This window comes from Athene cunicularia, assembly GCF_003259725.1.
Source record: "Athene cunicularia isolate RWA chromosome 4 unlocalized genomic scaffold, athCun1 chr4_part2, whole genome shotgun sequence".
Lineage (NCBI taxonomy): Eukaryota > Metazoa > Chordata > Aves > Strigiformes > Strigidae > Athene > Athene cunicularia.
The window spans coordinates 5,039,382-5,055,676 of record NW_020799099.1 but is presented as its reverse complement, the minus strand read 5'-3'; the positions used below and the strand labels follow the sequence as shown (position 1 = coordinate 5,055,676).

The 16,295-nt window shown below is 38.7% G+C and overlaps 2 protein-coding genes across 4 annotated transcripts in view; one reads left to right on the top strand and one right to left on the bottom strand.

Annotated features, from left to right (window-relative positions):
- The window catches only part of SEC24D (SEC24 homolog D, COPII coat complex component), a 121,318-nt gene extending 120,425 nt beyond the window's left edge, over positions 1-893 (bottom strand). For 2 of the 3 annotated variants that reach the window (XR_003398333.1, XM_026848034.1), the window contains exon 1: positions 768-893. The gene's annotated coding sequence lies outside the window, so the exon portion shown is untranslated. The remainder of the gene's footprint in view (positions 1-767) is intronic. The other variant, XM_026848035.1, reaches the window with a different exon arrangement.
- The window catches only part of SYNPO2 (synaptopodin 2), a 95,693-nt gene that overhangs the window by 42,728 nt on the left and 36,670 nt on the right, over positions 1-16,295 (top strand). The window lies entirely within an intron of this gene.

The window sequence follows — 16,295 nt, the reverse complement described above, 5'->3', positions numbered from 1 at the left end:
TTAGAAGCACTCCCTAGACAGTTGCTTTTTCCAAGCTTAGAAGTACTTAATAGAAAAGTAATTATTTAGCATTTTCCCTCAATCTCATTTCTTCTACCCGGTTTAACTTTTTGTCTTGGACTCTCAGAACAAGTACGATGGCAAGTATGTCTCTAAAACAGCTACACAAAAGGACTCCAGGATTAGTAATATGTTTATAAATATTTTGGAAGTTAGTGGCTTTTCAAACAGACCTTTTAACTAAATTCAGGCTCACACAAACACACAACACAGCTGTTTTCTATAGCATTATGTGTTTTGTGCTGCTGAGATAACCTTCAGCTATTTAGAGGAGGCCATATGAAATCCTTGTGCAATCATGATTTACAGACTGATGGTGTTTGTTTACAGCATAATGGTATTGCTTAATCTTATTTTCCTCCTGCAGCAGCATTTCAGTAAGATGATGCTGCTTTTTTTCCACCAGTCTTAAAGAACAGCTTGGGCTTTCCACCTCCCTCCTATACCTTTTAAAGACTTTTTTTCCTTTTAATTTGCAGAATATGTTATTGTCTGATATGACTGGAGAATACTAAGCACTGACAACAGAAGCATGCTTATCTAGAGGTGCATGGGAGATAAACATTAGAATAATGTTAAAGAAAAAAATTGCAGTCAGTTTCTAATGGTATTCAGTCAAATTCTGACGTTAATATAAAATAAGAATCTGCAAATAATATAGAAAGATAAGCCAATTGGAATGATCAAATACATATCCTTGAACTCACCATTTTAGATGACAAATCAACTAAAATTTCAGGTCTGAAGTCATGTCTTCTTGGTTTTCAGCTCTTTCAACTTTTTTCTTCAACATATCCAGCTGATGTAGGGTAAAAAGTTCAATGCAAGTTTATATACCTTGTTATAAACAATCAGAAAGAGAGCTTACCTCAATTAACATATCCCTTTCTCTGGTCCAAAAGTTAACCTTGGAGCTTATAGTCCTTTATTATTGCTTTGGATAGGCAACTGTATATTAATATATTTGCGTTAACATTTTACAGATGGAAACACTGTATGTAATAGATTTATGTCCTTATTAAACAGTGTTGATCAAATGGAAGTTTTTATTTGTTTAGTAATTACCAGTTCTAATCTCCCTTCGGACAACAGCTAACAAAATGAAAACAAATGCAAGTGCAGAACAGCATCTTACAAGTAGAGCATGAAACTCAGTGGAAATCACACTGAGAAAGTTCACTGAGAATACATGAAGACAACTGACTGACTCGATGTATACCATTTTAACAAATGTCTTTTCAATAGCATAAAAATTAATAAAAACAACATAAAGTTCATTACCATCTGAATGTATAGCCAACAAAAGTCAGAATTAATCTCTAAAACCTCAACCAGTTACTTGTTAAAGAAACAGTGTAAAGATTTGTTTAATCCCAGAAGGAAACTGTTCAGGAACTGGGGAGAGGCAGCCTGGGATTCCTGCCTGAGACAGCTGCGAAGTGGATCAAATTAGGAACACATCTCTGGTGCAGAGCAAGCCAGCAGTACTGGTGACATTTAGGAAGGAAGAGGGGACTGTCACAGGAAGATACCTTGGGTGTTTTTTTAGTGAGGTAAGAGAAGGTACAGAGGCATTTCATAGGAGAGAGGGAGAAGAAAGTTTCAACTCAAAGTAGGGTTAGTTGTTCAACACAGACTGGGAAGGGTGAGGACCTGGTTTTTGTGGCCCTATTCCAGGAATGAATATGACATTGCAAAAGGCCTTTAACAGAACCACATTGTAGAGTTATGACCAAGTTTCTTAAAGTTATCATGATTAATCCCTTACAATTCCTGCAATTATCTTAAAAAATTTTTATAGCTCGCATCCGGCTGCTAGATGTTCTAATGACAAAGTAACAGTACACTGTTCTGGCACGTCTGCACCAAAAAAAGCACTCAAGCTCTCAGCCATTTGCCGCTACGGGGCACTGTTGCTTTGTTTAAAAGTGTGGAGAAATGGTACAGTTCACCTCCCCCTCTTCAGCTGTCACATCTCTTTCTAATTTATTTCCTTGAGGTGCAGTCCCTGTACTTACAACATAAGAAATGCCCACAATTCCAGTAGTGTCATCCCATTGTTCTGTTCCTGCCCTATATTCAAAAGCAACAGAGTGAGTATATAGCTGATTTCACCAATAAATCTGCAAAGGTACCCGGGGAGGGGGGTGCAGTAGTTTGGCTAGACTGGTAGTTCCCCAAAATACTTGAACTGTTTCTCATACTTCTAATAATAAGCCTGGACTGGTATGTCAGTACATTCTAAAGCTTTCTAAAGGTACATTTCAAAGTTAAAACTTTTATTTTTTTCTGAAAAACAAATGTCAAAGTAGAGAGTGTTATTTCTCTCGCTATTCCTGGTTCAGTGCATTGGGTGGATGAAGGAATTTTCCTGATTTGAACTATTCAGCAATTGCTGCCTATACTTCTGCTTTGTCACCGATTAGTCTGCCTTGTCTTATTTTCTGCATGATACAACATTGCTGTCTTTGCTTATGTTACTGGAATGCAGGCATCACTTCTAGTTGCTGTGCTTTTTCACCCCTAATTCAAATAGTTCAAACCGTTCATAAATTTATTCACCTGAAGCCAAATAGGTTAGGTCATAGCTAGCTAGACAATATAAAAGCAGAATTAGAAGCCCAAGACAAGTTAAGACCAGTATTAGTTTAGTCCTGCTTCCAATTTCGAACTAATCACCGGAGTTGTGTCAGACTACAGCAGAAATGGACCCAGTGTCCTTAATTTAGCTCTGTTACCTCATCTAGTCCTTACTCAAGCAAAACCATATTGGCCCCAACTGCTGTGCTAACATTGGCAACAGCTGCTCAAACCAGCGTTACCTGGGCTGACTCTGAAAGTTTGACCAGAATGTCTCCTGTGCTTCATAGACAAATTATTCCCTGGAAGCCAGATAGCTCCTCTTAAAACTGCAGTAGAAATTACATTGAGAAAGTTAATTGAGAATACAAGTTTAGCCAATTCCGTTCGGACCTTTCTTCTATCTATTCATACAAAAATAGGGATTAAGGGTGACAGGGTTATGTGTTTGTTGGATGATCCTGTGTGAGGGGAAAAAAAATAGGCTTCAGAAGAAGGCTCCCTAGCAAGGCAGCATTTCAGACACCGCTCTATTCTTCTGCTATTAACCGTGATTACCATTCTTAGCCCATGTGACCACTCTGACTATTTTTTCTGCAGCACCCAACCAGTTTAGGTGCACTTTGTATTCAAGATAACTAAGAAAACTGTGGTTGGAAAGACTAAATATGTAACATCAAGTTCTACCTAGCTTCCCATGAAGGACATAATAATTTGTTGGGTTTTCCCATTGTTGTCACCTGTTAGCATAGTAAGTTGCCTTTTGGCACCAAACTGCTTGGAAGTTTCTCTTCTCTTCTGCATCATCACTTGTGATTAAGAGCCTTCTCTGACATTTTTAATAGATAAAGCAATTGATTCAAGAAGTTGGGAAAAATTAGAATATTAAAACCCAAGTACTGGGTCTTGGGTTCTCATCTCAGTTCCCTCTCCCTGTAAAAGACATCCAAGTCAAGAGTATCTTTGTGCTTTCCAGTTTTACACAGAAGATTTATCCCCCACTGAGTAGTGAGTATTCTCATATATTATAAAAAAAAAAAAAAAAGTAATAGTCTCCCCAGCACAGCCTTATATAGCTCTTTGAGTAGAATCTCTCTCTAAAAATAGAAATCTCTTTGACATTGAAACTCCAGGCAGCATGGAAACTGCTGCATTTCAAGCTGAAGCTTTTGGAAAGCGCATTCTGTATTTCCTTTACAAGTGACCCACAAATGTGCAAAATGCACGACTTGTCCTGTCATGAACTTTGAGTAAATGAGATTTTGTTTTCAGCCACTGCTGTTGCAGCAATAGCTTCTTAGAAACAAGCCATAAACCAAGAATGCAGCACTGGCAAAAGGTGCTGGATTTACAGCTCTGCAAAAATAACACCCTTTCTCTGCACCCCCCCCCACCCCCTCCACCCCCCGCCCTCATACACAACTGCCAGCCTTTCCCAGACTTCCTGACTGGGCAAGATACCCCGAGTTAAGCCCAACACTTGCACTGAGAACAGATGAAAACAAGCAAACAGAGATGTCACACATCAGTGTAGCAGTGTTTCTGTTTCTCAGGCAGACGTTCCTTTTGTGAATACGCAGAACGGAAATGGCAGGGGCAACACAAATCCTCTTCGTCCAGCTTTTGAAGATGCTGACAACTTGCTCTTAATAAAGTCAGGGACAGAAAAAGCCAACTCTGCCAGCATGCCGGAACTGGAGATTGTAAGAATTTGAGGTCTAATTCTTTGGAGCAGTAAGTACAGGAGCATTAAACAAAGCTCAGCACCTCTGTGTCAGACTTGCTCAAACACACTCTGTAAGGGCAACCTCCACAGATGGACTATTGGCACAGGAGCCAGAAACCTGCCTTGGATTCCACAGTTACAGTCTGAGTAAAACAGTGTTTACTCAGTGCTTGCTGTGCCAAAAAAGTTATTATTCTATCACTGTAATACTCCCCTGGCAGCATATTTAATGTGAAATTGAAAGTACTGTTATTTCCAAATTAACAAATATAAGTCAGTACTGATCTTAAAATCCAAATGAGGAGATGGGTATATGATTCTAGCCTACCTTGAGAGGATCTTCCATCCTTCAGTTCCAGGGCAAGTCTCATGCTCTACTTACATGATACTTCATTTTTAATCTGATATGTAGCCTTACACAGTGTTTTATTTAAGAGCTGAAAGGCAGCTCATGAATATTAATCCCCATGTCAATTTTATGAAACATGCACAGAGAGAAAAATGAGTTGAAGGACTGCCTTTCTGACACAAGAAAAGGATTCAGTGGGCGACAAAGTAAATCTTTGTAATAGACATGCTTATTCCTATTTATTTTATAATTATTTTGGGTTAAAGCCATTTCAGACTAAGCCACTGAAAAAGAAGGATGGCCCTTATATGACAATTCACATCAATTCAACTATGATCATTTTAAAGCTTGATCAAATTAAACTAAGGTAAACTCTGGAATATATTCCAAGTCAGAAAAAAAAAAAAAAAGAAAAAAGAAAAAAGAGACTCAGATAAGGAAATCTTCATGGCAGATTACGGGCTATAATTGTTTGATTAACAGCACAGGTCTAAATAACTTGCTCAGTGTTGTTATCAGGTGAGTGCAAAGCCCACAGAGGGAATATTTTTGCCTCCCAGTTCCCTGGAGGCTTCGGTAACATCTGTTGTGAGTCTCCAGCCACCATTTTCCCCTCTCATTAAGGCCTCCAGCACAAGCACAGAAACCTGTCTCCTATGTTGAAAGCACAAACCAGAAGTAGACCACTGACCTCTCCCGGTAGGCATGCATATCCTTAGTGTACATCCACCCTCTGAGCCACTATTGCTGCTTTCCTGGACAGCCTTATTTGAGACACCAGGAAGAGGTGAGGCTGCTGGACATCCAAATTCCCAAATGAGTCACAAAAAAGGAGCTGTCCAGGACAGCAGCTAGGCAACAGTGGAAGGCCTCTAGGTGAACCTATGCATTGGCATTCACAAAACATTCATCTGGTTTCCCAGAGCTTTCCTTTCTAAGCATCAGGATGGGTTGGCCTGATACTGCTCTCAGTTTTAAAAGGTTGTTTCAAAACATCACATCCTAAGCGTGAAGGATGCTAAGTAAATTAGAAGACTGATAATTGAGCTTGAATGCTTTTTGTTTGTTTGTTTAAATAGAGAGTCCTGGGAAGTGTGTCTGAAACTCTATTTCATGGCCAAAGCCATTAGCCAATATAAATTTCTCCATAATAAGATATGAGGAATCAGGCAAGTAGAGAAATATCAGGGAATAGTGAAATTTGGGTGAAACAGGCAATTCTGAAATTTGGTTGGTAGAGAACTTTCCAGGGAAGTAGAGAAGCTTGAGTCTAGCTGACTTTATTTTGAGAAGTGAAAGAAATAGTTCAAGAGGGGAAAACATGGTGGAATTTAATGTTCAGTCCTGGCAAATAAAGCTCTAACAGTTTTCATAGAGAGGGGACCATTTTCTTTAGTCTAAGTTTTATTTAGTTGAACGGTTCAGCTAAAGATGACTGCAAGTAATGGGAGCTGGTACTCAGTCCCTGTATTGAGCCATCAGCTGAGTTTGGGCCACTGTTTGATTCATACTTCTCCGATTACTTGGAGCTTTGCACTTTCCCTTGAAGATTAGGCACTGGCCACTTTATTTATGCACAATACAATAACTGTTTAATGTATATTATCTAAATGCTGCATTTACCAGATGTTCGAGTTATTTGGTTTCTTTGAACAATCTGACTCATTTGTGCTAATGCAGTCCCAAAAGCCCCCTACCCTGTAATCTGAGAGCTGGCCCAATTGTGCTGAGCATTTCTGTATAGACACAGAAAGCTCTTGTAATAAACACACTGCCACTGCTTTCACCATTGGAAGCAAGGCTAAGCTTCTAGTTACCTCTTCATGATCCTTCTGGCGTTGACTGAATTGCTGCCTCAGCAGTGAGGCAAGTAGCAAGAAATACAACATCGGGCACACATTTCAGTATAACCTTGACATCACTGACAGTGATAGCTACAGCCCTCACTGAAACAGAAACCTGCAAGACGGCATTTGTTTCTTCTTGCTGCCTTTGCTATTCCTTTTGGGAGGATGATCATATGCCATGCTTGTGTATTTGCAAACTTATGACATAATGTTAAGGGACTGTCATAAACAATACCATTTCAGGGAATGGACTGAGGAGACTGAATAACAATTTCATTTTAACTGTCACTGGAGTAGTTTTGCTATAAGGATTAAATGTGTCTTTTCATATCTACAAGTGTAATGAGAACCCTCCCTCTCTCCTTTCCTTCTCTATCCGTTCTCTGTCCCCTCGCTTTGAGAATTTGGGCAGATGACCAATGGAGTGAAAATGAGTCAGGGGAGCCATACAGGACAGAGTAATCGATAGAGGATATGAAGCTAGGAATGAGTGGATTTGACAAAGTACACACTTGTAGTTGATGGGCTCATTTGCCTGGTAGTAGGATGGATTTATGGCCTGTATGTCACTACTTAAGAAGCCAGTTGTTCCCCCACCCTTGACACCCCAAAACCCCCTCCACACCTCGTGTGCCCCCATCAGCATTGTTTAGTCTGAAAGGCAGGTCGCAGGCCAGAATACACAAACACGCTTTGGACTAAACTAAGTACAAAGATGTCCAGCAAACTATTTCTCTCCAAACTCACCATTCTCCCACCAAGACAGAAAGATTTTCGCATCTCTGCACTGTTCTTATCACAGTGCTGGGTAACTTCCCAGCTGGCAATAGAGTCTATTCTCTTATTCAAATAGACACTCTTCTTTTCCTTGATACCTTTGACCCACAGCAAGGAAGATGCCAAAAGTGGTCTGAAGCTCCCAATGATGTACCTGGGATGATGCACCCTCTACTATTGCTCAGGTTTGTGCCAAAGGGCAGCCAAAATTTGTCCTAGCAGAAAATTATCAGACTCAGCCTAACGGCTCTGCATTCCCTGCAATCAGTCATAGCTGGGACTTGCAAATCTGCCTCAAACCTCATTCTTAAACAACTTCTCCGAAGTTAGTTAATCCTAGATTATGTAGTTTATTTAACACATCTGAGGCACAGGAAAACTAGCTGCAGCTGAAACAAGCCAGCCTCAGTTCTCCTGAGAGAAATACAACTCCAGGACAACTCCAAACTTCACAAAAGCCCAAAGCAGTCCAGGAGCAAGGAACCATCTGTTAAACCTGGGAACCATTTAATGATCACTGAAGGCAAGCTTGCTCACTGTGAACACTGCTTTACTCTCCTGTCCCTTTGCCCAGAATTATAGGAGTGAGTTAGAAGCAATAAGTAGCGTTGAAACCCTCAAGCTGCTCTCAAGTTTAAAAGAACTCAAACCAAATGAGTTTTTAAATTGGCATCAATTCTGCCTTAACCAAAGACAGTAAGTTGGCCTCTCAGCATTGACCGCAGTATTTGTGCTAGTGCCAATTGTAGCCCTGGCTCTGAAGACTATAACCCCAACTCCAGTCAAGACTGAGAGATGGCCCATCCAACCTCCAGCATGGATAAATAAGCCAAAGCAAATTTTATCCTAGCTGATTTCACAGCTTAAAATTCCAAACTGTTAGCCAAAATAGCACAGCCTGGATCCACACACTCGTCCACTCATTACTGTAGTTTCCACTATTGAAATGCAGCAAACAGTAAGCATGTTGACTAACCCCACATTAGGCCCTAGGGCTCTGTCAGCTTAACCCAATTTAAGAATGGTATTTATTTGCCAGCTGATATCCTTACTCATCACAGCATAAAACGCCTAATTTTGGGCTGTTCCTCCAATCCTGGTCTGAATCTGGAACCTCAGTTCCACACTGTCATCTGTAACTGAAAACAGTGTCCACATCAGCACATTTCACACATGATGAAGCTGCAAAAGCAGTATCTTTTGCTTTTTAAGTTATATCCGGAACTTTGGAAAGCGGTCACAACAGGCCTCTGGACAGCTAATGTTGATTTTCATTAAGTTGGAACATGGTGTTCTGTGTCAGAGGCCTAGAAAAATCACGTGTTGTATCAGTGTTTTTAAAAGAGAAACACAAGCAATTATATGTTCTAATATCAGCCCTGACTATATTAATGGAAGAGTCGGTATGGTGACTCAAAGAATCAGGAATATGCAATTAACGATTATGGAAGATAGAATATTTGAGTTCGCTCTCTCAACCAGATTAATTCCTTCAGGGAAACTTGTAATCACATTGATGTAACATGCTTTTTCTAAAGGACTCGCCATGGCACTGCAGATTTTGTCTGAGAAATTGAAAACAGCTCATTTCTAAACCACTTAACAGTATGTATTCAGCTTGTTCTACTTTACAGTTAAAACCATATGAACATATTTTAGAGCTGAAGACAGTCTCCTGATTCCAGCACCCCCAGCTCTGTTTGTCTCCTCACTGTCCCTTCATTTGCCTCCAAGGACCTGCAACTCTTCCTAGAGGATGGCAGTTGCTGGCATGGTTCAGGCATTCCTGTTCAGTATCTTCATCATACAGTTATCCCACATTATAGTTCTGCAGCTAGCCCATACGTATTTGTTTTACAGCACTGCATGATGTGATACAACCTCAACGGAATGGACTAATATATACCTCATATCATGTCTCTCGGTCAAACAAAGAGGAAGCATATGGCCACTTTTCCCCCTTCCCTTTCCTTTATGTGGGGGAACAAAAAAAGAATCCAGTGGGTTGTTTTGTTTTTTACCCTGGGCACCTGAATGGCAGGTCTGAAAGTGCTTAAGCTTTTAGTTACTTTTCACATACCTTTGCTGCTTTCTACCAGCAGCTGCAAGTCAGCCTAGAAATGCTGTTCTTTTTGTAAGTGTTGCATATATCCTATTATTATCTTGGCACAACCAGAAGACAAATACTTTCAGATGGCAGCTTTTGCTTTTTGCCTTTCTTTTACCTGTTCTTTGATGCTATTTTGGTATAAGTGCCACACTTTCTACTGGAAACTAGTGCATGGTTTTGGGACCATACTAACAGTGCAGGAATATACTACAGTTCCAACTGCTGTATCAGTGACAAAAGTTCAGGCTAAGATTAGGCCATGGATATGCTAACCACAAGGTCTGTCTATTGTAGCACTTTCAGTGTTGCCTCAAACAGTTTGGTAGCAGGTAATACAGGCATTTTTATTCTCTACTTATTCTCCTTTAACCTTATTATAACAGAAATTCTTTTCTCTGGCTTTATCATAGTTAAAAGACTTTTGATGCTACCTGTATAATAAAGCACTCCATAAAGATTAATTATTTTCTCAATTACATATCTTTGCGCAGGAGGCAGTGGGAAAGAAATGAATACATAGCTGCAATGTTCATGGAGAGATCAAAGTTGGTTAGGATTTAAAAATAAGCCAGAAAGCATGTACCCAGTCACTATTCAAGCAGGGCAAGAAAAGACTGGGAATGGAAATAGAGCAGACAATGCACAGTCACACTATTTAGAGGCAACAGCATCATTCCTCTTTGTCACACGTTCACCAACAGCACTAGTCAAAAAGAAAAGCAGCACATTTTAGTTTTGACACATCAACTGCAAGTATGCAGTAGTACACCCAAAAAAAGTATAATCCATAGCCAGGCTATACAGTAGATGCGTTGTACAAAATGAGTAACAGACTTTAAGTGCCGTACTCAAGCTCACTATTGAGAAACTTGCTGCGTAGCCAGCAAACCAGATCAATATTTCTGGGATCGTTATCTCATCCCTTCTTCAGCTGCTAACTTTGGATTTCTGCTACAGAAAGGCAACCGCTAGTAAGCTGATACACAAGTACATTAGGCAAAGCTTTTGGGAATTTGAGCAGGCTTTTCTTTTCACCGAGATCAGTCTGCTCTCTGATTCCAAATAGCACAAGTGCTCCGTCAATATATAAATGGTCAAATGTGTTCTTTAACCCTCCCACAACAGTATGCATAAGAAGTTGTACCAAACTGTGTTTGTCAAATACACTAAAAAGAGAACTGAACCTTTATGCAAGTTCTCACATTATGGAAAGGAGGAGACAACAGTTACCAAAGTGAACCAGTGCTCTCAAGAAGTGTGATTTCACATGTACAATGCAACAGGAGGACTGACAGGAGACAAACAATAAGTAAATCAATAACTAGATGGTACCTTCACCCCTCTGCAAGAATGTCCCTCAACCTTTTACATGAGTAAGCCATGATTAAAGTGTTGCTTTAGTTGAGAGTTGGTAAGTAGAGCCAGAACCTTTCAGACAACTGTATCAATAGGGTTTAGAGTTAAAAAGTACCTTTGCTTTAGGTAGCTTAGCATCCTATATCACATATTTTGCCGCAAAACTACCATAATATTACACTGCTTTTCAGCTTTTCTAATGATGATCTTGGTGATAATCAATGGCAGCTCTCCCATGAAGTCAAAGAGTAACATCCATCTCACCTTCTGGAAAGACTTTTAAAATTTAATCCAACAGTTCAATAATTGTATCAAACACTAAAGAATATTAAGAAAAATATATCTGAATATATTAACTCCTTTCTCCTTTGATCTCTCTAGTGTTGCATTTTCTCATTTAAAAACCTGTTTAGAAATATAATTAGCTTTACAGACAGACATGAAAGCCATCCCTACAAGAACGGATGTGTCTCAGAGCCTGTCCTTAAGACCAGAAGCAGAAAAGAGTGTGCTGAACTGCCGAATTCCCAATATCATTATCCTGCTCCTGGGAAGAATCTAGTGACAGGAAATATTTCTGTGCTTACCTTACAAGTCAAAGTTACTTCATTATTCAAAGCTTCTTCTCAGAAAAAGCATTCAGTAGACAGCTTAAAAGCATCTTTGTTCAACCCAATTAATTAACAGATGTTTGCATGGTCTCACTAGTCTTGCTATGCAAATTCTATATACACTCCCCAAAGAATAGGACACAATGACTTTAAAAGTAAAATATGGAAAACTGTATTTTACTATACTTATACTGCCTATACTAGCTGAAGTCACACCACTCCAGCTTCAGCAGCTAATATGTTCTAAGGGCAAGGCTCCTTTTGCATGGTCATACATTCAGAGGAGCTAAGGAGGGGTTGGATCTCACACTCTTGATGAATTTGCCCTGTCTGAAGGTTTTACATTGTGTCTTCTACTGTGATTCTGAAGGAAACTATCTTGTTTAGTGGAGAAATTCAGTAAAGAAAGGATGGGAACTGGTATCAGTTAACTGCAAATTCAACCTCCAGGCAGCACAGATGCAAATAGCTTGAGCCACATCATGCAGCGGTCTCATACTCAAATATAGGCATGGCTAATGAAAACAGAATAAAATTTGTTATACCAGCTCTAAAGAGGCCCTTTGTAAGAGTAAAATGTATACAGGCATAATGGATTTTGAGAGTCTGCACACAGAATACTCCCACACAGGTAAGTCATCCCACTCAAACTCCAGTCTATGACACTGTGTTCTCTACAGTATATAACCCAGCTTGCTTAAAATTTAATCCCTAAACTTGAGCTCTGGCCTGACAGAAATGGGCCTTCAGTTTTGACCAGAACCTGGTATTTCCAAAGAATTTACATGGATATAAACCCAGACTAGATTTCTATGAAAGAACATTTCCTAATTGTATGGGTTTGAAAACCTCTCAAGGAAATCGCAAATTATGCCACCATTAAATCTGTGAGCAGCTCAAATTGTGATGGTTCTTTCCTGTCTGCTCATCTCTATCTTTCTATCTATGGAAAACTACTTTCTCTTTATATACATATTCAAAGAGGAAAATGAGAACATAAAGGTCATTCAGTTTTCCTCATGATTGGGCTGATAGGTCTGATAACAGCTTGACCTGCTTTGCTACCCTGACACATGGGCCAGGAAAACTAAATACTTTCTGACTTTAGATTTTCCAAGGTGTCCATCTGAAAGATGTCATGATTTCCAATATCCATGTGTCACCAATGACCTTCACAAACATAGTATTAAGGAGATGAATTTTAGACAAGTTTAGTTGAAGTGTTTGAAATATTGCTCAAAACATGTGGATGAGCTGGCAAGGTAATAGCCGTGAAGACTTTTGCTTTCTTGCTGAAGACAGAATAGGAGTTGCATGTTAACCACATAACAGAAAGCTATCTGTTGTATAGAGAGATTTAATGCTTAATAAAAACTGTTGTATGGGTACTAGTTCCATATGCCTGAAAACCCCGAGCGAGCTCAAGAGCTGAATGTCATGTTCACGTAGACATTAATAACACATAAGCCTAGATTTATCAACCAGTAAAGGTGGTCTAACTATTTAGTAGGTTTGGAGGGGAGGGGTTTGCCTTTTTTCTTCAAATTCCCTCACTGTTTTAAGCATAGAGTCTACAGGTTGCAGTCACAACTTGGCTTCCAAACCATGATGCAGGTCAAAACATCTCAAATAGAGTTTTTCCAGCAAAGTCCTTGATTCCTTGTACGAAACAGGTTGATTGTACAAGCTGACCGTATCTTTGTTTCCAGAGGTATGATTTAAAGTTGAAAACTGTTTTCAGATACAGCTGATAAACCATAGACATTTAAAACTATAAATATAATTTTAAATAATAGCAGGTTTAGAGATGAAAGGTAAAATCTGCATCCTTATGGATTGGAAAGGTCACAAAAAGGCTTGTGTCACTGACTATATTTTTTTAATAGATGGCTATTTTAGATGGGTACTAATATCTACATGAAGTCCACATAAAGCAGAAACAGGTCACCTTTTTCTTCAGACTTGGGTTTATACAGCCCATGATTCTATAACTTGTGATGGCAAAGCTTGGGGATGGTGAAGAAAGTGTTAAGATGGAAGTACATTTGGATGTTCTCATTGTAAGCCTGGGCTTAGGAAAGCAAAACAAAAAACGGTATGCGAGTTTGTCACTGCGTCACCTCTACTGATTATATGTCTATGGAGTACCTCACACATGTCCCACCACCTGCATGGGAAGGTTCAGAATATTTTTGGTGGAAGGGATGGTGCTCTGCACTGAGGAGCACTGGTAAATGCTGGTTTGCACTAAGTTGTGAGCTGACACCCAGGATTTTGACTTAGCAAGATCAGTGTTTACCAGCTTGAAGTCTAAGCTATTTAAAGGACCTACAGAGATCCCTAAAAAACCCAATATTACGAGATAGGCTTAACTTTTTTATATCTAAAAACATTTATATCTGAAAAACTAAAAAACTTACTAACTGAAGGTTACTTTTTTTTGTCTAAAGGACTTCTGCATGCATAAACACTGTACAATAAGGCCCTAGAGCCCCAATTTATAAACTGTACCTCAATTCAGTTAATTTGTACCTTCATTTTTAATTCCCTAATTTCATACAACTAACACTACCAGCACACTAACACTACTGGTACACTAACAGCAGTGTTACTCAGTGCTTCTGCTTCCTGCTCATAATAAAGCATTGTAACGTTGTTAATTTTAAATATATTTAAAAGTTATATGTCCATAATAAATTTATTAGTTACTGCTTTTGCTGTAAGGTTTATAATAGAAAAGTGCCTTTTTTTGGTGTTTGTTGTTGTTTGGTTGGGTTTTTGTTTTTGTTTTTAAATACTGTCTACAGGAAACACTGATCTTTGATCCCTGATCCCAAACTTCATGACTAACACTTAACTAACCAGTCAATGAGAAAAGTAGCTTCTGGAAAGTATCAGCTAATGCCTGATAAAATTAAACTAAGTATTGATTGCATTAACATTTATGCTGGCCTTAAATATGTTTAAGAGAAACATTTAGCTAGCTAAATTTATTGTAGCAATTAGCAGGCAGACCTTTAATTGTTGCAATACTATGTTGTACTTCAAGCGTCAAAGCAGAGTTCCACATACACTTTGTGTACTTCTACATGTAGCATTTGCCACTTTGTCAGCCAGCAGAGTACAACTTTATTTGCTTAGATTTTGTATCACTTTCATCACTGCCCCTGTCTTTTGAATCACTTTGAATCATCACCTTTTTTTACGGCCCAAATTGGGCCACATTCAAGTCAGTTGACTTCCTTGTTATTTCTTGTACATAGTCCATTTAAACTGGATTTTTAACTTCTGTTAAATTTAAGAGATCTACCTGTACCCAAAACGTTCTAGATTCAGAAACATCAGCTCTGTATTCAGGGTGTCAAATGTTAGAATTGGAAGTTGTTTCTTTTTATGTAAACTACTACTTATGAAAAGAGGGCATCAAACATTTGTTGCTTTAATACTATAATGAACAAAGGAGGAAGAGGCAGCATCTCCACACTCCTATCCCCACTCCTCCTTTCCCATATACTGATACCTATTATCTCTGCTTCTTACCCCTTTCTACCTCTTTGACAATACAACAGAGTAGTTGTATCTAAGAAACCAGACATCCTGTTCTATGCTCAGACCTGTATTTTGTTTTTTTTCAGCAGTAAAGGAATCAGTATTTCTGGAAAACTAGAAATGCCCTTGTAACAGTCGTTTCATTCACAAGATACTTCTGTATCCAGAAACAGTTCTCAACACAAATAGACAAAAGGGACAGTTGTGCTTACAAGCCTGAAACAACATACTGACACCAAGTGACAAGTTTTAACTGTGCTTATCATCTAGTTGCATATTCCCGCCTCACACTAGTGTACAAATCACATGCCATAACCTGGGGAAAAAGAAAAAAAAGCTTTTAGAAACATCCTCATACTAAAAAAAAAAGACTAATGGTTATTCAGTTACCTGTCAGACAATTCCTCAAGAGAGATACTAAAATCTTAATGTTATATACAGAAAGTCATATAGAGTGGCAGGTAGATAGAACCTGCTTATAGATTTATGCAAAACAGTATTTTTTAAATAAGTATTTTATTTTTATAATTAAAAATTATTATTAAAACACTTGTGTATAATGGGGATGCCTAGACTAATTTTTTTTTCTAAACAGAAAACAGGTCACCACTTTCCTGGGGAAAAAAAAAAACCCAACTTTTAACACCAGGCACATTTAAACAAAGTTACTCTATTAGTTAATGGTGAGACTGAAGTGACTATAAAGAATAAGGGTTGTAATCCCAAGATTAAGGTTAATGACTACTTTATTTAAAAAGGAATATTTGATATTTCTTAAACACACTTCTACATTACTGATGATGGCAAGACATCTAAGGGCACAGTTTGCTACTGTAATAGTAAAAAAGTTGGCTAGTTGTTGGGTCTGAGAAGGTAACCTTAAAGTAGAAATCATTATTTAACAGGGACATAACAGTTGTCAAAGGACATAGCCTTGTTAAGCACCTTTTACTCTTTGTTGATGTTTAATCATCAGTCAAAGAAAACATAGAGTCACTGCTGGTAAAGTTTGCAGCTGACATAAGTAAAGTAGTAAACAATAATGAAGATGGACAACTGATCTACAGAAGTCCTGTTTGCCTGGTAAGCCATGCTATTTTGGGCAATGTTTTATCATAACAAAACACAAGGCCAGCCATCAAAGACTCAGGACTAACAAGGATTTACACACGTAAATAAGGCTCACTGAAATCAGCTTCAAGCCTTGAGGGCCATACAACAGCAGGAGTCTTCAGGAATCAGATAGGATATTCGACTAAATAGGCTTTTCCAGAGGCAACCCCTCAGTGAAACAAACTACTGTGTGTATGAGCAAGGGACATTAAATAAC